The sequence below is a fragment of the Siphateles boraxobius genome, unplaced genomic scaffold (assembly GCF_051911475.1).
Source record: "Siphateles boraxobius isolate OS27281-9 unplaced genomic scaffold, OSU_SipBor_1 31, whole genome shotgun sequence".
In the NCBI taxonomy this organism is placed as follows: Eukaryota; Metazoa; Chordata; class Actinopteri; order Cypriniformes; family Leuciscidae; genus Siphateles; species Siphateles boraxobius.
In genome coordinates this window covers 4135446-4158273 of record NW_027508931.1, presented here as the reverse complement: position 1 = coordinate 4158273, position 22828 = coordinate 4135446, and the positions used below count along the sequence as shown (strand labels likewise).

Sequence of the window (22828 nt, the reverse complement as noted above, 5' to 3'; positions counted from 1 at the left end):
ATATATGGAGGACCAGCTCTACCATATTTAAAAATAAATACAGAAATAAATAAATGCTCAATAAATAAATAAGCATACAATTAATCGCCCCAAAAAATACAATAAACAAATAAATGTAGGTAGAAATTAAATTATATAGTGAGACATAAATGTATATATCTCTTAATAAGCTTCTTTATTTGTTCACCTTTGTAATAATTACCTTATATATTTATGTGTATGTTAGAATATTTTTGTCTGTGTTATTCTTCCTTTGTATTTTTTTACCCTATTTATTTCTTCAATGCTATTTATTTCTGCCTGTCGTTTTTACATTTCTGTATGCATTTCTGCCTCATTATGCAAATGAGGAGGGGCTGTCTTAGGGGGTCAACTTCTGCCCATTGGTTGGTTAGCATTTTACTGCATCGGTCGAATGTACATGCCACCGGCCACAGTCACAACAAAGATGGCTACCTACGATGAAGTTGTCAGTGAGCTGAGGCATTTAGCAACTGTTTTTGAAAACAATGCTAACGTTATAAGTATTGACTTTATTATTTTTCGTTTGGACGCTCTGACAGAACGTGTGTTTCAGTTAGCGGCACACATGGACACAGATGTCGACAATGTAGTTTTTCAGAATCTGGAGGAAGCGGTCTAGCAGTCTATTAGCAGCTTCCCTTAAGAGGTCGGACACTGAAGTCTGCCTGCTGAGTTTGAAAACAATGCTTCTTCTTCTTCTTCTTCTTCTTCTTCTTTGGATTTTTACGGCAGCTGGCATCCAATGAGTTGCATTACTGCCACTAAACAATGCTTTATGGCGGGGAAAAGCCATGTAGATTCGACCAATGCAGTAAAATGCTAACCAACCAATGGGCAGAAGTTGACCCCTTAAGACACAGCCCCTCCTCATTTGCATAATGAGGCAGAAATGCATACAGAAATGTAAAAACGACAGGCAGAAATAAATAGCATTGAAGAAATAAATAGGGTAAAAAAAATACAAAGGAAGAATAAAACAGACAAAAATATTAAAACATGCACATAAATAAATACTTTAAAAAAATAAGTAATTAATAAATAAAGTTGAAGATTATAACGAACAATAAATAAATAAGGTAATTATTACAAAGATGAATAAATAAAGAAGCTAATTAAAAGAGATATATGTCTCACTGTATAATTTAATTTCTACCTACATTTATTTGTTTATTGTATTTTTTGGGGCAATTAATTGTGCTTATTTATTTATTGAGCATTTATTTATTTCTGTATTTATTTTTAAATATGGTAGAGCTGGTCCTCCATAATAGTATACTGAATATCAATTAAAAAAAACATTTAAATGTATTTTTCTTAGCAATATCACCAATCCCAAATTTCATGGGCTTGAAAGCAATCAAGTTTAAACAAAATACCGAATGCTGAAATGAGTGCAATCACATAAGGCTATTGCTTTGCAGTTCAGTAATCTACCCTATTTTCTCCATTAATTTCAATAATTAAATAATTTGGGTTTTAAATCACCCTCTGTAAACATCAAACACCAAAGACCAATTTAGAGAACGCAATAAGAAGATTTGAAATCCCTAACAGGCTGGTTTAAAATAATAAGCACAAACGGGAGGGAAACAGAAGCCAAATCCATGGAGAAACTAAACACTTCTGCCCATTTTATTTAGCAGCCGGGAATCATATGAATTATTCTGCCTCGTTTACATAAAGATGTGTATGCATGTTACCTGTAACATTATATGCCAAGAATGTGAATCAGTAAGTTGAAAGTGAGTTGAAAGTAACTGATAAAAGAGAAAAAGTGACCTTATGAGATTGTGGTACAGTATATTTGGAGTGTTGAGGCTCGGTAAACTCCACCACAAAACTGGATGGGACACTTTAGGCCTTTTATATTGTGATTCACTTTTCCCCTCTATTCCTTCAACACTTCCTGTGGCGATGGCTGCCTCCCATGAAGCTATAATGTATGAGATTTGTCAGTGTCAATTTTACAGCTAATCTCTCTGGTCCACCTAGGCCCTCCCATTCCCCGCCCATTAATTCTGTAGCCTTCTACACCCGAAAGTAGATGGAACAGAGCTAGAGAAACTGCTTCACTTTCTCTAGACAAGTTTGTAGCCAAAGTTTAGTGGAATTGTGTGGTTTGTGACACTGCAGCCTCACAAAAACACTCCAAAAGGTCAAATTAAAGGAATAGTGCACCTTAAAATGAAAATTCTGTCATAATTTCCTCACCCTCATGTTGTTCCAAAACTGTTATGACTTTTTTCTGTGGAACACAAAAGCAGATATTTTGAAGAATGTTGGTAACCAAACTGTTTCGGTTCCTATAGACGTTCATTGTATTTTTTGTCCATAAAATGGAAGTCAATAGGAACTGAAACTCTTTAATTCCCAACATTCTTCAAAACATCAGCTTTTGTGTTCCAAAATTCATACAGGTTTGGAACGACATGAGGGTGAATGACAAAATAATAATGACAGAAATAATGACAGAATTTTATTTTTTGGGTGGATTATCCCTTTAAGAATACACAATCAAAATATCTGAGGGAAAATAATCTTTTAAGCAAAGATCACTAGACACTAGATTTCCAAAGTGGACACTAGGTGCGAATCTTGAACTTTTACCACCCACCAAAAAGATAGATAAAATTTTATTTTGCAAATGACTAAGAAAGAGGGATCAATATCTCACCGGAACATTCTTCTCATAAAGACTGTGTTTGCTGAGAATGAAATTGGCTGCTTGTTTCAGCTGATATATTACACATCAGCAAATGCATTGTACAACATGATAAAAAAAAAAATCCAGGTCTATTGATCTGCAAGTTCTGTGAATGTAAAAGCTGAAAACACACAATTTTTCATTTTCTACCACTTTTCACTCACAAGTGCAATTCAATATACACTTACAAAGCATTTATACACACATACACGTACAATACCACTGTGATAACTTGTGTCATGGTGAACCAATTGACTGAGGTTATCCAGCAAGGAGTTACACTGCTAATACTATGTACTCACCCCAAAAGAACTACCTGACAAATACAAGTTTCAGAGAAACTGAGCCTTATTCATACATTAAAATAAAGCTGCAGAATGGCAGATGATACAATGATTAAATTCATGCAATGATGGGTTTCAATATATTACGTAAAGTTCCGTTTTGATTTTAATCAGCGCACCATGCCGATCTAGAATTTATTCATGCATCAAATATAAATTACCATCACACATTGTTTCAGCCAAAATAGGGTTGCAAAGAAACAGTTCACAAAAATGAAAATACTGTCATAATCTACTCAACCACCAGGGTTGTGAAAGCCTTTTAAATTTCAGTTCAATTCATAAATTTTAATTAAGGTAACAAACATGACTCAGAATCGCAATTCAAATTTGAATGTGAGGAAGTAGAATTAAAATTATATGAATTTTAATAACTATTAGTAACTATTATAATATTAATGTATAACTATCTTATATCTAGAAAAGCAACATTTGTCATTACAGATAGATGGATGGATGGATGGATGGATGGATGGATGGATGGATGGATGGGCGAATGGATGGATGGATGGATGGATGGATGGATGGATGGATCGATAGATGGATGGATGGATGGATAGAAACACAATGAATTACAGCGTGAAACGGATATAAAGCAAGATGCAAGCAAAAATAGACCACCATAGAAAGTGCATATAAAGGTTATATGGAAAATTGATGGATAAAAAGATTTCCAGAAAGTATATATCCTGACCCAAGGAGTTTATGTGCAATTTATATTCTGTACCCACCAATAAATGAAAAATAACACCAGAGGCTGAAGCAAATATGCGCTTAGTGGCCACTGAACTGTACCTAATCCACATGTAAACAGCCCCAGTCAGTGGGAACCACTAACATTTACATGTTCAGCATTCAGAAACCGTACAAGCTTTTTATACAGCAGATAAATTAGCATTTCACTCTGAAAGGTCATTGCTCTTTTCACTCACTGTGCTGTTTTCCGTTATACAGAAAGACAAATATCAACCTGTCTATGAGATGTCTTAGACCTCTATACCCCGCACCCACCCACACAACAGCTGCATTTTACATCAGATGTATACAGCCTGAAAAATACACATTAGTTAGCACTCAACTCAGAAAAGCCATTTGCACAGGAGCGTATAGAAAGGCGTGATGGATGGTCAATGGTGCATGAAATTATAGTTGTCATTTCCCTGAAAGCTGACGATACAGTTAGAACAAATAATCTATAAAGTTCAATAGCAAATAAGTTACTGTAATTATAATCCACATTAGCACAGAGTGGCAGAGTACATCATGGCCTACTGCATATTTTAAGAGATGAGATTTTGTAACAAATGTAGGATTCCCAGGACAACCATAAGGAGCTACTTAAGAACATGTTAGCAAAACAGACCAAAAGAGGCTTCCTGTGCCTTACAGTTTTTTTCGATTGCTAAACGACAGTGAGCACAACTGGAGCTACATGTGCAAAACTCTAACTACAGTCTGCACAGCAGCAGTTCATGTGGACCAAACTCTAGTTCGTTTTTCATTGCTTGAACACAGTTTTCAAAACTCTACACACTTATCCCATGACTTTAACCACAACCTGCACAACACTGTGGATTTACAGCACTTTGTTCAAATGCTAACACACTGCTGTCAAAACTGTGAACCACACATTCAAAACAGAATAGATTTCAGCCTTGTGCCTTTCAAACACTGCTAATTGCAATTTCAGCTGAAAGGCTAAGCAGGTTTGTTTGCTATTTGTTCGAATTACAGTATGTACTTTTAGTTTTTACCTTTTTCCTCTCATTACTGTAATTCCGTAAATTACTACAGACTATTGAAGCAAACTGATAATTTTCATTTACCTTAAATTATTACAGTTTTTTTCGATTGCTAAACGACAGTGAGCACAACTGGAGCTACATGTGCAAAACTCTAACTACAGTCTGCACAGCAGCAGTTCATGTGGACCAAACTCTAGTTCGTTTTTCATTGCTTGAACACGGTTTTCAAAACTCTACACACTTATCCCATGACTTTAACCACAACCTGCACAACCCTGTGGATTTACAGCACTTTGTTCAAATGCTAACACACTGCTGTCAAAACTGTGAACCACACATTCAAACACGGAATAGATTCCAGCCTTGTGCCTTTCAAACACTGCTGATTGCAATTTCAGCTGAAAGGCTAAGCAGTGTCTTGTTTGTTATTTGTTCGAATTACAGTATGTACTTTTAGTTTCTATCTTTTTTTTTCTCATTACTGTAATTCCATAAATGGACAGACTATTGAAGCAAACTGCTAATTTTCATTTACCTTAAAGAATTGTTATGTTCTAAAAATTTAAATAAATCATGTGAAAGAATGTCACTCTTTTCTTTGAAGAAAATATTACTTTGTATGAAGTCCCTGAAATTGTTCAAACTGTAAAGATGAAAAGTTTGTATTTTCTGTATTGGTGTTTGATGCTAGTGTTTTTACTCTCAGTGTGTTCTGAGTGACAGTGTGTGTTATCTCAGTGAGGGTTTTGTATAGTGTTTGGCTGCACTGAGCCTGTTTTGAGCCATGTGTTAAGAGTTGTGTTGCTTGGAATGAGTTTTGCAGGTAATGTGAACTGTTTAGCTCAGGTGACTGTTGGTAATGCAGACTGTAGTTAGAGTTTTGCACATGTGGCTCCAGTTGTGCTCACTGTCGTTTAGCAATCGAAAAAAACTGTATTATGTTCTAAAATTTAAATAAATCATGTGAAAGAATGTCACTGTTTTCTTTGAAGAAAATATTACCTTTTATGAAGTCACTGAAATTGTTCAAACTGTAAAGATGAAAAGTTTGTATTTGCTGTATTGGTGTTTGATGCTAGTGTTTTTACTCTCAGTGTGTTCTGAGTGACAGTGTGTGTTATCCCAGTGAGGGTTGTGCAAAGTGTTTGGCTGCACTTGAGCAATGTGTTAAGAGTTGTGTTGTTTGGAATGAGTTTTGGAGGTGATGTGAACTGTTTAACTCAGGTGACTGTTGGTAGTGCAGACTGTAGTTAGAGTTTTGCACATGTAGCTCCAGTTGTTCTCACTGTCGTTTAGCAATCGAAAAAAACTGTAATATATAATGAATATGAAGTCCAGTATTGCTTAACTAGCAGCACTAGAGAAAGCAAACTATAGGCAGCAATAGACCTCACAAACCCCAGGGATCAGCTCTATTCCTCATAGACAAAAACATTCTGCCAGCTGTCCAATTAAGAGAAAACAAGACTCCCTTGCACTCCCTTCTGCAAAATATATGTCTTTGTACGTGGAAAAACGGCAACTTATATTTAATGTATAAAGATGTTCAAGAATATTTCAGTCTTAAATACCTATGGCCAAAAGAATGAAGTATAAAACCCATTTCAAAAGTGAAAATTAAAAAAATGTTAAGTAAGAGTGGCAATAAATACTCACAATATGTTCGCAATGATATTTTTACAAGTTATATTAAACATTTCTAATATTGAGATAATTTTATTGTATTTTTGGTTTGGCTTAAACCAAATATATCTTCATGAATTAGTTCAAATGGCCTATTTAATGAATAGTTTAATATATGAAAAGGCAATACTTTAATTGTATTTTAGAAACATAAATTGCTTTATTGTTATATAAATATTCTTCTTTGTGTTCATTTAGTTAAAAATAGTTATAGGAAAGCATGCCTTGGTTATTTTTAACGCCGTTTATTTTTATTAAGAATTTTACATTTTGCAATAAACAATTTAAATCATATTGGATGAAATAATGTTAAAGGGAGGGATCATATTTCTATACCACCTCAGAGGAAATGTACAAATAATGACATATATATGACCATTATCAAAAGACTGAAATAAAATACACATTTACTGTAGGTACAAAAGCAAAAAGGTATCTTTGTACCTTATTTACCCATAGATGGTATATAATAGTACCTTAAAGTTACATATTAGTACTGTAAAACTCCATATTAGTACCTTACGTGCACATATAACTTTTAGCTTTTGTACTTTTTAGCTTTTGTTCCCTTTAGGGTACTGCCCTGTGACAGCCTTTTACCTTTTTTCTGAGAGTGTATCTTTTAGTTTTATCGCACAGCCCCACTCTTAAGCGTTCACTACAGTATGTTAACGGATTATGTGTAAAATAGAGATCTGTGGAAAATTGTGGCAGGTGGAGAAAAAGCTGAACTGGTGTAACCCACTTCTGACTGATTTATGGAGGTGCCCTGTCCCGCAGACAGCGCTTTGCCCCGGGTGTCATCAATCTTTCCAGAGTTCCGATAACAGCCATCAGCTACACCCTGATCCAACATCGGACCACCACACGCCTAAAAACAGCTAATCTAAAGCTAAAGAGTAGGCTACCTAACAGTGAGTAAAGCTCAAACTTTGCAACAAATGGCTGTTACACTGCATACATCTAAATGTATAGTTAAAATGTCCATGAATACTCATATGCATTTATTCTTTCTATGTGAAAAAAATGGGCCAAATGTTCAGTTATTCATTGAAAATCTTCTAAAGATTCAGAATATAGTTCAAAAGTCATATAGACTACTTTTGTGGTACCTTTATTGGAGCTTGACAGTCATGGTCACAATGTTGTAATATGGAAAAGAACTACATGTTGATTCTTCGAATTTCTCCTTTTGTGTTCAGCAGGGGGGGAAATATCTGAAATGACATCAGGGAGAGTAAATTTAAACAATTGAAACATTTTTGGTTGAATGGTTCCTTTAAGCAAAACAGTACAGAAAAAGAATGCAGAAGAGATGCTGTGAAAGGGGTGAAAGTGAGAGGGGACGATTTCCCATTCAGAGCTTAACAGCATCACAGCCTGAACTGTGAACACACAGGAAACCCATAACATTTATTCCATCACAGAGAACAAGAGAGAGAGAAGTCTTTCCAAAAACTGTGGTTTGTGTATCAAACAGAGTGATGGAGTAAACGAGTGAGGGTAATATGTGAAATGGTCAGAATACAGGAACATGAATGCTTAAAGTCTATATCCTCTCCTGTATGAGTGAGTGTGCTTGTGCGTGTACGTATGTGTGTGTTTGTGGAGCTCCCCACCTGCCTAAATGATCTCCATGACTCACACAGGAGCAGATAATTGGCTCACAAAAATGTGCAGCAAACATTCATCATAATGGCAATGGCCTGCTGAAGCAAGCAGACACTCTTCTCTTGGTCTCTCTCCCCCATCTTTCTCTCTAATATGCACTCTTTCAGTCTCTCTGACATGTGTGTGAGCCCTGCTCTTCGTTGGCTTTCCTCCTTATAGCACTTCATGTGGTCTTAAAGAAACAGTGCTCATCTGGCCCCTGCGGATTTTAGAATTAACCCCGATGAGACTCTGAACACTATGTGCTTAATTGGTATCAATAATTCACAGGATGCATTTAAGCACTGACAAGTGAGTGTCTAGAATAGGGGTCAACAATCTTTTTGAGATGAAGGGCCAATTTGAACAAGAAATATTACAGCTTTAAACCATTTAACTACATCAAGTAGATAACAAGTTTACTTGTGCAAAGTTAACTTATCCACTGAATGTTTAGTTTCCATGTAAAACATATCTAAATAAAAAGAGGAGGAAGACTGATAGTTAGGCAAGCAAACTACAATCAATTAATCAATAAATCTCTTTGGTGGAACACATACTGAAAAAGTTCCTCTACGTTTGATTTTAAGAAGGCAGCTTCATAATTCAATGTATAAAAGAGCCATTTATACTGAGTGAGAAACATATTAAGTGATGATAAAAAAACATGTTTTTTCCAAAATTATAGAACAGTCTTTTCAGTCACTGTCCTAAAATCAAAAGAAATGGTTAAAATAGTAACATTTAGTTAGTAGTATCTTAAAATTTAGTTGATTTACAATATATATATATATATATATATATATATATATATATATATATATATATATATATATTAATTTAAAATTATAAGATAACTAAAATATAAGGTAACTACATGGGTTACGGTTAGTAACTATTTATTACATACTTATTGCAATTACTATAAGTAGTACATGGGGAACAGGACTGTAAAATAAAATGCTAAGATAAACAGTGAAAAACATATAAACCCAATATTACTCCAGTCTTCAGTGCATCAATGTTGTGCTGCTTAATATTTTTTCAGGATTTTTTTTATGAAAAGGGAGTTCAAAAGAACTGCATTTATTTGAAACCGAAATCTTTTGTAACATTTGAAATGTCTTTACTGTCACATTTGATCAATTGACCGCATCACTCCTGAATAAAAGTAAATTAATTTCTTTCTTTTTTTAAACTTACTGACCCAATACGTTTGAATGGTAGTGTGTATACGCTCTATTTTCTATTAATGTAAATTCTTTTAGAACATAAAATAATAATCCGTCTTGAAGGAGACACATGGATCTCCGCAATTTCAGGTAACTTATATCCTGCCTCTCATCTGCATGATGATGCGTGTATTTCCGAAGCCTAGTCTAAGGTGCTGCAATCTAAACAGCAGTTGCAAGAGAGTTGGATCTTCATTAAATAACCGTTTCCAATATCCCACCCCCCACAACAAACACACAGTTTTGCCCTTGTTTTTTCTTTCACTTCAATTGATGCATATTTCATGGAGAACTTTCGCGTGCTTCCTTTGAGTTGAGAAGACGGCTCCAAGCTGACAGGCTGCCTATTACCAGACATTAAATCTCCACTGTCCCCATCGCTCGGAACATCTCTCTGCTCCAGATACACATGCATTAACTTGTTTTTGTGAAGGTAATGAAATAGCAATAAAATAGTAATGAAATGTCTCTGCGCGACAAATGAGATACTAGCGTTTTTCATTACATTAGCTTAAATAATTTGGCTACTGATTTAGTACTGACAAGATGCTGAGTTTTTAGTGAAAAAGCAAGCACATCTTAGGGATATGTTGTGTCTCTTCTGCTGACTGTTACCTACAGGCACACATGCTGGGATGCAGGAGGGTTGGAAATGAGAGAGCTCTCTGGGCATGCTCACCTTTTCCTTTCATGCAAGTGCCAGTACTCAAAACCCCTGAAGGCTGGAGAGAGTAATGCATGGAATTAATGTGCTCTGTAATGGGCTACCTTTTGTAGTCAGAATAAATTTTTCCTTATTATTCAAATAAAAGATTTTCACATGATGCAGGCAGTAATGAAAGCAAAATAGTTTTGAAACTGAATTAAACATACTGTACATAGCATGCAGTGTAAATGAGTGACACAAAATGAGAGTATTATTGGAGGTTTTGTACATGTTTGAGATTAAAACAAGAGGTCTATAATACCGAACATCGGATTAAATTTTAAATTCAAAATTTTTACTTACATTTTTAAGAGTTACAATTTCATTGACACTTTTGTGCCATATTATGTGACCATATAAACAATGCTTTTGTCATTAAACATTTGAGTTCATGCTAGTAATGTAACAATGGTCTATTATTTGTTCATGTTAGTTCACACAGTGCATTAACTAATGCCAGATACACCTTTTGATTTTAAAAATGTATTGGTAAATCAAGAAATGAATATTAGCTAAGATTAATAATGCTGTAGATGCATTGCTCATTGTTAGTTAATCAATTTAGTTTATTAATGTTAACAAATTGCTTATTTATCCCCTGAACCATACAATAGTAAATAAAAACAAAATTGCCAACAAACAGTATATCCATGCCACCAAATAGTTGCATGCATAGGTATAAACCCAGCCAACCAGGGATTGTTGATTTGATATAATGCTTCTGTAGCGAACGAGCCAATAACAGAGGGACGTCATGTCTTGTCACTCAAATGAGAAGCAGAAAATAAGTAATGATGAGTCAGATACAATGAGTCACCTAAAGCAGGACACTACAGCGTTTGACCAAAACAACTGGCTGTCTTTTTCCTTCCGCAGCACTTACTACAAATCACATGAAAGAGCCACTAAAAAATAAACTCAGTTGCACTTTATTTTACGTATGAGTACTTTAACTGTACTTAAAGTACTGGGTAATATAAGGTAACTACATGGGTTAAGGTTAGGTTTAGGGGTTGGTTCAGAGTTAGTACCTATTATTACCCAGTACAATAAGTATATGGGGAACAGGACTGTAAAATAAAGTGCTAAAATAAACTGTTTCCATTGTTTAAAGGTACACTATGTGACTTTTTTATTCAAAATTGACAAAATGTATATAATTAGCGAGTAGGCCTACATCATGAATCCATCTTCCAAACAGTGTTTTTGTCTTATCCTCAATCACTACGGTACGCCTATAATAAGCGCCTATAATAAGTGTTTATATTCCGACTATTTTATGGGCGGGATGACAACCGCTGCGGAGTAGTCCATGTACCTGCATGACTCGTACATAATATAATAACATAAACAGAGAGAAGTAGCTCTGGCTGCAACATTCTTTCGCAAGACGCATGCAGTCTTATTTATTAACTGCCAAAGTCACATAATGTACTTTTAATAAAACACATTTATCTAGCACTGTGTCTTGCATAAAATATTAAATTTATTACTGTGATTTGTGTCAGTGAAACCAGGTTAAAATTCTCCCACCCACCTCAATTCTCCATTGTCTAACTTTAGGACAGCCAATAGTATATGACTTCTAATCTAACTCAGATCTAATTTTATCTAATCAGGATCCCTTAATGTGCAAAACATTTAATTTTCTTACACTAATAAAATAAACATTATCATCACTTAATAAATGCCCCTCGTGTTGGCATTCAACTCTGAAAACAAGATAATCATGATTAACAAAATAATCAAGGTCTTAATTATTACCCATGCTCAAGAAAAAATAACATTGTAAAACATCACAAAGCACAGCTTTTTTCAGGCTATACCAAAATAACTTGAGAACTGCACTGGTTAAGACAACATAACTACTAGAGTGCAGCATTCATCGCATGAAATCCGATGTTTGTGGATGATTTAACCTATCCTCTCTCTTGCCTTTCAGCTAACATGCGTTAAACTTATTATCTGTGCTTATCTCAATGATACAAATGTTTTTTCATTTGTATAATGCCCAACTTAACATTAAAATCAACTGGTGTTAACTCTCTAACCAGAGTTGTTTAACCAGTTGTTAACCACTCTCTAACCAGTTGTTTTCAAGGACAGCATAACTGAACCAGCTATTCGAAGTCTTGCTTAAATTGCGATAAAGTTCACATTAGTGGCTCAATGGCAGCTAGCTAATTTGCAGTTAACCTTATACCTTATTTGCCAGCAACATTTGTTCCTACAGCAAGACCTAGTTTGCTGTAAGAATAGTAACATAGTCGCAGATGATGTTTACATTTAGTTATCCAATAAGCAGCCTTCAAATCTGCAAACAAAAGTCCTGTTGCAAAGTCTGTTTAAATATTGATGCAGTTAAATATGTAAATAATAAATATTCAGGAGCTGTATCTAAAATTAATCAGGGGCAATAAATAAATACTAAACAAACTGGAAAAACTGACATATTTATTATTTAGATGAAAAGGTGCACTGTTTAGATTGGTATCATCATCACAGAAGTCAGTTCTTCATTCATAGTTCATTAAATGTAAACCAGAGTAAATGTTAACATTATCAAATACTGTATGTAGGCCTTTTATGACTCATGATCATGAATTTTGTTCTAAACGATTAATTGTCATACAAATACTTGTGATTCATGGTTTAATTCTGTTTTGTTCATGTCACTTATACATCTTTTTTTTTTACTTGGAATTATATAGGCCTATAAAAAATATAATAATCATAAAATAGGCCATATGATAAAATTCAATGCTGTGAAAATTAATAACATTTATAATATAATATATAACGCAGTCTGACTGAACACATAATTCTTAATTTCCTATGAAGAAAGACCTATGACTATTTTTGTAGTTTATAACAGTGTTTTTTTTTTTATATTCTTTATTCTTTACTTCCTGGCCAATTATGATTTTCTCGCTAATTGATGCCTTTTTTTAAGAACTTAAATTTTAAATTGGGATTATCTCAAATACTTGTGATTAGACAGAATAACTACGATCAAATACGATTAATCACCAATTGGAATTCAACTAGGTTTAATGGTGCAACAACAACAAGGCTAAGCTGTAACTGCCAGTTATAAGCTAAAACATTAAAATATTTAATCTTATTAGCCAGAATTTCAACAACATCACTTGCAAATCAAACAGAGAAAGCCGGTTACTTGGATTAAATATGACTTTGTCTTAAAAAGCAGAGACAGATTGTGAAGCCAAAGCACCTCTGTCACTAACAAATCAGGCTTTGGCTTCAAGTTTCACAACAAAGCCTGTTTGTGTGGTTCGACAACGTCATCATTGCCCACAAAATATCACTTGCTAAGTCTAACAGATGGCCCAGATTCCTCCCACTTTCCTCCTCTTATGACTATACAGTGACTCTGCCTCTTCCTCACCCTCCCTCAGCCTGCATTCATCAAAACCACAGAGCCAAAACCCTGCTTCTTCCTCCCCATGCGAGGAAAATTAAATTCACCTGTCCTGAGAGTAATTTCACCTTTCACAGAGTGGAAGACAGACACAATTAGCGCCTGCACATGCATCACATCAGTAGTCTTTCAGTTCAACTGAACATGGTGCACCCAAGCAACACCTTAACCCCTTAAATCACACTCTTAAACAGAAAAACAGTTCAAGGTTTAATAAAAACCTCGTTGAGTGAGCAGCATTTGTGATCTGTAAAAGAAAAGTTGCGGTCAAACTGGACTTTGTGCTCAATTCACTTTAATTTACACACAAATGCTGTAGAACGGAATCGCAAGCTCATGCGAGGAAGTCTCGTCTGTGTTTGGTGAGGTCTGAAATGTGAATTTTTATAGGAAAAAAAAAGATTTGAACATGACAGGATGGAAACATTACAAACTGACCTCCTGGCCTAATGCAAAGATTTTTTTATATATATTTTCTTCATAACTTGTGTCGGAGCAATAGCCTTGTAGGCAGCGCTGACCCGAGTTTGAGTCCCGGCTTGAGTTCCTTTGCCTGTCATATTCTCCTTTCTCTCCTCCCTATTGCGTCTTGTATCATATACACTATACTATCCAATAAAGAAATAAAAGGGCAAAAATAACTTTTAAAAAAAGCTTCATGGCTTGCAGTGTTGCGACAAAGTAGAGCAGATTCAGTATTTTCCCACTTTTAATACTGAATTGTTAGTAGTAGTAGTAGTAGGAGGAGTATGTATTATCATATAAATAATAATAATAATAATAATAATAATATACAATAATAACAATATAACATTACTAGTATTTTTATTTTTATAACTATTATTATTAATTTATCATTAATCTCAAATATTATAGAATTAATAATAATAATAATAACATTTATGAGATAGTTATATAATAATTTGAGATTTATTATTGATTTAAAACAGAATTCCTACAGCATGACCTCATATACAGCTGATAATTATTGCAGGAAAGTGGAGCAGATGCTTTATTTTCCCATTTTTAATTACCATTAATTTATCATATGAATTATTGTTAGGAGTGGTAGCCATAGATTGATAATAATATTAGAACAATAATAACAATTATTATTAGTAGAAGTGGTAGTATTTGATTTGTTTAAAACAGAAGCCCTAGAGTATGACATCATAGTATGTTGCTGATAATTATAATTAATTCAAATTATGAGTAATAATTATTAGTAGCAACATTAATATTTATATAATTATGTGTGATATATTTTTTTATTTCAAACAGAAGCCTTATAGTGTGACATCATCTCATGTCTGCGATTTTCAGGTCTAAATTTGCATGCTCAAAAAGCCCAGTGTGACCGTAACTTTAGTTGCAGGACAACAGCTGCTCGAGGTGAGAGTTCTTAGCACTGAAGTGGCCAATCAGAGGTCAGTGCTAGAACAGCGATGAAAAATGTGGATACTCGCGAGATAACATTGACACACCTTTTCCACCTGCTACACTTATTCACGGGCACCTTAATCCTCTGCCACAGTCAAAGCCTGGCATCCTCATGTCAGAGCACATCTATAGTGGATTAAAATAGGACAGCTAATTACCATTTACCCTCAGTAGGATCGTGGCTGAATGTTGGGATTCTAGCTTTCTTAATGCGTGTAATTGTCTGTTGAATAATGCCGACCCACGCTCCTTATATCTGACTTGGCTCACTCACTCATGAAAAGACACTCATGAGTTGATAAGCGGGATGCTGCAGCTTAAGCCTTTCGAGAAACACTAATGCCAAGTGCTGGTGCGGGTCCCACTTACTGCGTGAAAAGTAGTTTATTAAACTCACTCCTGAGTCCCACCGGTACAATTAATACAATATAAGGTAATAACATACGTATGTATTTTAGACTTTCCTGAAAACAACTTTTCCTCTTAGCAAAAGAAAATCTGTCATATATAAGAGCTAGAGCATCGTTGTCTAGCTCAATGTGCTGATTAGCAATATGATTAAAGGTTTAAATTCAAAAGCACAAGCCCCGAGTTTAACACAGAAGTGCATCTGAAATATACATGGAGTATTTTTTCCTCAAAAGGATTTGGATGTAACAGTGGCATTAATAACCTACAAATTCCAGCCACACACTTCTATGCCACAAATTATACATTATACATTTATTATACAACATTATAACATATAGTTACACATCCAAAATCATCTAAAAAAATAAATAAAAAGATAAAATCTGGTACACAACATCACTGTATACTATTAATAAAGGCTTTGAAGCTATGATGGACCTTTTTGACAAAGTGAGCTATATTTCTGTTTAAAATAAAATATAGGGAGGGATTTACTCCCTCTATAAACCCATCTTTCATTTAATCTCAGTCTCTCTGAGACTTTTCCTCTCACAATAGGGCTTTCCTGCATCTAAAATACTATTCTCATTAGAAATGTTCTCTCTGAGCCACTTCTCCACATTCAACAGTCTAGGGTAGATATGCATTAAACATGGGCACTGGTTCCCAATCTAAAGTGCACGGAGTGCTTCTTTATGTCTGAATTGGTAATACTGCCCACAGGTCAGAAGTACTGAGGACAGAATAGAGAGTCCGCAGAAGACATGTCCTGCGAATCCCATCCTTTCCTTTAATAATATCATTTATCACAGTGCTGATGTTTACTAACAAATCCGAATATCTTAATAATCATTTCAGCTTTTATGATAAGATATAAAGGTCAAAATGCTTACCTTACATCTGGTACCATAATTTAATTTAAAAGTATTGACTGAACTTTTAATAAAAAGAATACCTGACACCTGAGATCTCTTGAATTTGCTCAAATATAGTAAGCCTTCACAGTATGATTGTATCTGTTGCAATGAATGATTTACCCCACTAGGGGAGGAACTACTGGTCCAAAAGGCTCAAAGTAGCCTATTACAGACACTGATCTGAGGTAAGGGCATAACCTACATAAGATAAGCTACTGTGAAAGCTAGGTTTATTATAAACTAAGTTTAAGACTGTAATTGGGTAGCCTAGCTCACGTAAAATATCGCCATGAATGTATTTTTATTCAACATCAATATTTTGCTTTCACAATAGTTCATTTTAAATGGCCCTGCAGTGTGACAAACGAACTACCCAAACTACAGTCATTTTAACTTCTGATCTATTCAGTCAAATCTTAAACTAACCACATGAAAGTTAAGCCCCTTTTAAACCACATTCACATCATTCCAAACCAGATGTTTTCTAAAACATCCATTACTGAAGCAAGCACTTCTCTGAGGAGAAAGAGAAAAGACACTTTCCAGCAAAACGTACAATTAGATACAAATAAACAGTAGAGCCACGACGTTCCATTAAGTTCCCAGTCTCTAAATAAATCTCACCTATTAGCCATACCAAGCTTCCAAAGCCTTAAGGACAATATTACACATGTAGGTTATATCTGTCCTTACTTTATGCCAGTTGAGTCACCTTTTATTTCTCTTAAAATATCCCAGAAGTCAACAGCGTGCGGAGGGAGGAAAAGACGTCTGACAACTTTGAGGCTTTGGTCATGAAACACAACAATAGACTCGTGAAAACGACGGAGAATGTGGTAGCCTATATTGTTTTGATAGGAAGAGGTTACATGCACAGGTGCGAGTCCCTATATGATCCTTAACAAAATCAAGTTGGTAACAGTATTTTAATTCTCCCATAATAAATACGTGTTCTTACCGTCGATCCAAGTGCACCGATGATTCAGAGTGGTATCTTCAACTTCTCCGCTCGTTCACACATACTGTACATGTGTGTGTGGACAGCGACTGTGAATGAATGCTGCCCGGAGCGCGCACGAAAGGGGTTTGATGCCCAAAAAAATCTGTCTAGGTAGGCAGCTCACTAGATAGTCTGACGTCTTGTAGACTCCCTTTCCAGCGACGTTGTCTTCCCCGTGTTAACTGAAATAAAAAAACGGTGTTGTTGACTACATCGGTAGAAATCTGCTGCGAATTGTAATTGTCGCGGCGCAGTCGGTTCTCCGCAGCCGCCGTGTCCTTCCTCTCATGCCGACTGAGGATGTGAGCCCAGCCGCCGAGATGCTCGATCGTGGTGCGACCCGAGGCAGTCTAGAGCAGTCACTCAATGTGACGAGCCTACTATAAAGTGAGCGAAATACTGAAAACAACAGGCTGTTAGGTCATTTCACCCAGTGACATGACAGCATACTTACATAGGCTACTCAAAGGTGAGTCAAAGGCGAGCACATTTACATTTATAATTCAAAGTGAAGTAGAAATAAAATAAAAATAAACATGTAAAATATTTTTTCTAAATCATTTAAAAGAATAAACACAGGAAAAACGTGTATGTATGTATGTAGCCTATGTATGTATGTATGTATATATATATATATATATATAGCCTACATATATATACATATATATATATATATATATATATATATATATATATACATATATATATAAATATAGCCTATATATATATATATATATATATATATATATATATATATATATATATATATATATATATATATATATATACATAGCCTATATATATCAGCCTACGACAAATCAGGCAACTTCGCTTGTAGGCTACGAAAAAAAATGAGAGGGCGTCAGCGAAAAATCGGCAGGCAGCAGGAAGTAGCTGCCACTGGCAGCCGACCGTACCTGCCAATAAAACCGGCCGTCAGCTATCGCTAATAACCGGAAGTCGGACTTTGAGCCAGGCAAATAAATTATTATATCAATTTATATAAAATGTTAGTACTTAGGCTATTTAAATAAAATACTTCTATTAGTAATTATTTGATATTATCTGATTAAAAAAGGTTGATCAAATAATAATCAAGTAACAAACATCATTGACATAATGCAAAAAAATTAAGCTACACTTGAAATTATGAATTCGTACGTATAAATATAATTTATGAATGAGTGTACATGTTTGTTAAATAATAAATACATACAGAAATGCCTATGTAATTATATTGCATATTTATGAAATAGACAAACATTCATTAAACTTAAATAATTTATTAATGAATAAATAAAGTCCTGTCTGAAAGAGAAAATAACATTGTCTCATCAATGACCTTTATTTAAAATCATATTTTGCTATCATTTAAGTTCAGTTTTACATTTGCAGTAGCCTACTGAAATGCATTCTTGTCTTTGTTTAATAAAGCAGCTGTAACTTTTGAAATAGGCTTTGTCTCTTCACTGATTGCTTCCGACATGGTTGATGTGCACTTCCTCTTTCTAAAAAACAAAAAACATAAAAAAAGTATTTTTTACCAAACATTACTTAGCCAATTTTTATTATTATTTACATATTCTATCTATACCTTCCATGTGTCATTTTTGATAAGAACAGATTCACCCACCACCGCCTGATATGTGCCATATCATGCTGAAAAGCAAAAGATAAATTTGGAAATGGATGATTAAAATGTCCAAAAGTAATACCTTTCCTAAAAATAGAAAGAGAAGGGATAGTGCCTACCTGGGTGAAGTCAAACTCCCAGTTAAACACCTTATACACAGCCGCCATTACTGAAGATGTCGCCGGCACCACCATTGACCATTAGCTGCTGTACCTTGACTTCCAGTTACATGTGATTGGTTGCTGCTACGTTGGACGATACTGATTGGCAGGTCCCTCCTAATTTGGCAGGGCTTCCTTTACAGAAACTGTCTGATCCTCCCACTGCCTTTGCCTTAGATGGTCGTGTGCTTTCTAACATTCATCGAGCCACCGTAGCGGTGAGTCTCTCTATTTCTGGCAATCGCCAGGAGACTAATTTTTTTTTTTCATTCCCCTCTAGCCCCTATTGTTTTGGGTCACCCATGGTTAGTGCAGCATAATCCCCAGATTAATAGGGTAGAGGGGTCTATTTTATCTTGGAGTTTGCCGTGTCATGTCAAGTGTCTTGTCTCTACTGTCCCTGCTGTCTCTTCTATCTCTGTTTTTCAGGAAGAGTCTATTGATCTCTTTAAGGTTCAGGAGGAATACCATGATCTTCGGGCTGTGTTCAGTCGTCCTCTCTTCCTCCCCATCGACCATACGACTGTAGCATCGATATTCGCCCTGGTACGACTCTGAACGACATCACCATTAAGAACCGGTATCCTTTACCGTTAATGTTGTCAGCCTTTGAAATTTTGCAGGGAGCGAGAATCTTCACGAAACTGGATCCCCGCAATGCGTATCATTTAGTGCGCATTAAGGAGAAAGACAAGTGGAAGACTGCGTTTAATACCCCTCTAGGCCACTTTGAATACCGGGTATTACCGTTCGTGCTGGTAAACGCTCCCGCAGTTTTTCAGGTACTTATAAATGACGTTTTGAGGGATATGCTAAATGTCTTCGACTTTGTCTACTTAGATTATATTATCATATTCTCGTCCTCTCTACAGGAGCACACCCAGAATCAGAATCAGAATCACTTTATTGCCAAGTAGTGCTTTCACACACAAGGAATGTGCTTCGGTAACAAGATGCTACCATGGCTGCTATAATCAGCGCCAATCTTGAGAAAAATACAGCATGACATGAGGAGAGGTGAGGAGAAAAAAAGGCGACCCCCAGACTATGCTCCTGTAAGGAGTCTGGGAACAGGAAAAAGCACCTCAGCAACATTAGCACATAAACAGTACAATCTACAACATGAACAAGACATTGCAACACGTGTGGGGAGTGGGGGATGGAGTTAGTCCAGCACAGGCAAGCAGCCGTCCGGTCCTGTAGCCATTATGGCGCTGGTCACAGACCTGCCTGTCAGACTGGGGGTAAGAAGCGGCGAAGGCGGTGTGGGGGGGATGCATATTTGTGTATATGTAAGTTCATGTGTGTGTAGGCCTGGAGAGAGTCGCTAAGCCAGCACCATAATCTAGGAGCCTCAGTCCGCAGGTTTGTCATAGCGATACACAGCAAGTTGCCATGGAGACAACCTTGATCAGGTCCATACAAAGTCAACAATCACCAGGTGTCTGGGGAGTCGGGGAAGGAACGCAAGAGTGGCACACTGCAGTGCTCTTGGCCAAGGCTAGTGCTAGTAGGGGGGTGCCGAAACAGATAAGATTGGGATTGTTTGGTCTTCGGGCGAGTAGCCGCATTCAATTTACACAGGCTATTTTCCTGGTCCAGTTTGGTCTCTGAAACGATCCATTTGCCTTTGCAAAGCTGTGAGCTTCTCCATGATGTTATCCATATAGTGGTTCATAGTCACAGTCTGAGTGCTGACAGCTCTGCCCACCGCTTCAATCATGACGGGCAGCCTTGTGGGGCTTTGGACAGCTGTCACCGTCTTCTTAATTCCTATATAAACCAGGGCAATGCCTATTCCAATCAGCAGAAGACCTGTTATCATGGTTCCGAGTAGCTAGATATCTTCAACGTCCTCCACGGAAAGAGCCGCCAGACACACGACCTGCCACTTCTCCCATGCGTCCCTCGTGTAGCCAGCTGCGAACGTCCCGGCAGGGCAGGCATGGTCCCCCGAACCCAATCTCCTCGTCCAGAAGATGGTGTCAATTGGGTTGAGAGACCAGTTGATCAAATCCATAATATCTTGGTTTTGGAGAGCAGTGCTGCGAGAGTCTCTCAAAGTACAAGACAGTAGACTAGACGTGACGAGAGAAGCAAAGCCGGAGAGGTAAGGGGAGGGAGAGGGAGAGAAAATGCGACCGCCTTCGTTGAGAGCCAAGAGGGAAACAAGTCAGAAGCGTGTTACAGCGCCTTTTAGAGAATCCTCTCTTCGTCAAAGCCGAGAAATGCGAATTTCATTCTGAATCTGTAACGTTTCTCGGTTTCGTTGTGTCTGCAGACGGGGTTAGTATGGATTCCGCTAAAGCACAGGCTGTCATCGATTGGCACGTTCCCGATTCCTGTACTGCCCTTCAGCGTTTCCTGGGGTTCGCTAATTTTTATCGATGGTTTATCTGTAATTTCAGTCAAATTGCAGCTCCATTAACCGCCCTCACTTCTGTAAAGTCTCGTTTTTTTCTGGTCTGACTCCACACAGCACTCCTTCGAACGCCTGAAGAAGTGTTTCTCCTCTGCACCCATTCTAGTCACCCCTGACCCTCAGAGACAATTCATTGTGGAAGTTGACACTTCAGATGTGGGCATGGGAGCGATTTTGTCACAACGATCGCCTGTTGATAACAAGATCCATCTTTTGTTTGGACAGTTTGACTTCATTTCTTTCAGACCAGGCTCTAAGAACCTCAAACCTGACGCGTTTTCTCGTCAGTTCGGTGGAGACCCGCGGGAGGAGATTTACCGGACTTTGTGGTTGGTGTGCTCATCTGGGGGTTGAACTGTCCATTAAGAGAGTGCTCGCCCAAGTTACGGTTCCTCAAGGTTGTCCAGATGGTACATTGTTTGTTTCTAAGACTGTTCGATCCGCCGTTCTCCGCTGAGGTCACGTCTCTAACTTCGCCACTCACCCAGGGGTAAGGGGTACCCTGGCTACTGTTTGTCAGCGTTTTTGGTGGCTGTCTAAGGCTCGTGACGTTCGTCAATACGTGGCTGCCTGTCCTGTTTGCGCCCAAGCTAAGTCCGGTAAATCTCCTCCCGCGGGTCTTCTCTTTCGATCCCCTCTCGCCCTTGGTCCCATATTGCCCCTGGATTTCGTTACAGGGCTTCCCCCGTACAGCGGCAATACAGCGGTCCTCACGGTTGTTGATCGTTTCTCGAAGGCGGTTCACTTAATTTCCCTTCCAAAGCTACCCTCTGCTAAGGAGACTGCGCGGCTGGTCTTTGACCAAGTATTCAGGATTCACGGGCTCCCGACCGATGTCCTTTCAGATAGGGGGCCTCAATTTGTCTCGCATTTTTGGAGAGAGTTCTGCCGGCAGGCACGGCGCTACTGTCAGCCTGTCGTCAGGTTTTCATCCACAGACAAATAGCCAGGCCGAACGGACAAACCAGATTCTCGGTCGCTTACTTCGTTGCCTGGTAACCCTCAATCCGTCGTCTTGGAGTGAGCAGCTGGCATGGGCCGAATATGCCCACAATGCGTTACCATCGTCATCTACCGGGTTGTCCCCGTTTTTTGTTGTCTGGGCTATCAGCTGCCTGTGTTCTCTTCTCAAGAACCTGACGCTGCTGTTCCTTCAGTCCAGTCCTTTATCCTGCGCTGTAGCAGCACCTGGATGAGGGTGCGGACAGCTCTTTGGCGAGCCAGAAAACACACCCGTCGTGCTGCCGACCGTCGCCGCTCGCCAGCTCCTAGGTACGTTTACGGACAAAAGGTCTGGCTTTCCACACGTAACCT

At 37.2% G+C, this 22828-nt stretch overlaps 1 protein-coding gene across 1 annotated transcript in view; it reads right to left on the bottom strand.

Moving 5' to 3' along the window:
• Positions 1–17687, bottom strand: part of mgat4c (mgat4 family member C) — a 131007-nt gene extending 113320 nt beyond the window's left edge. Inside the window, exons 1-2 of the mRNA XM_077193444.1 lie at positions 17257–17687; positions 7613–7717 (exon numbers count right to left, since the gene is read on the bottom strand). The gene's annotated coding sequence lies outside the window, so the exon portion shown is untranslated. The remainder of the gene's footprint in view (positions 1–7612; positions 7718–17256) is intronic.
• Between the last annotated feature and the right edge of the window lie 5141 nt (positions 17688–22828).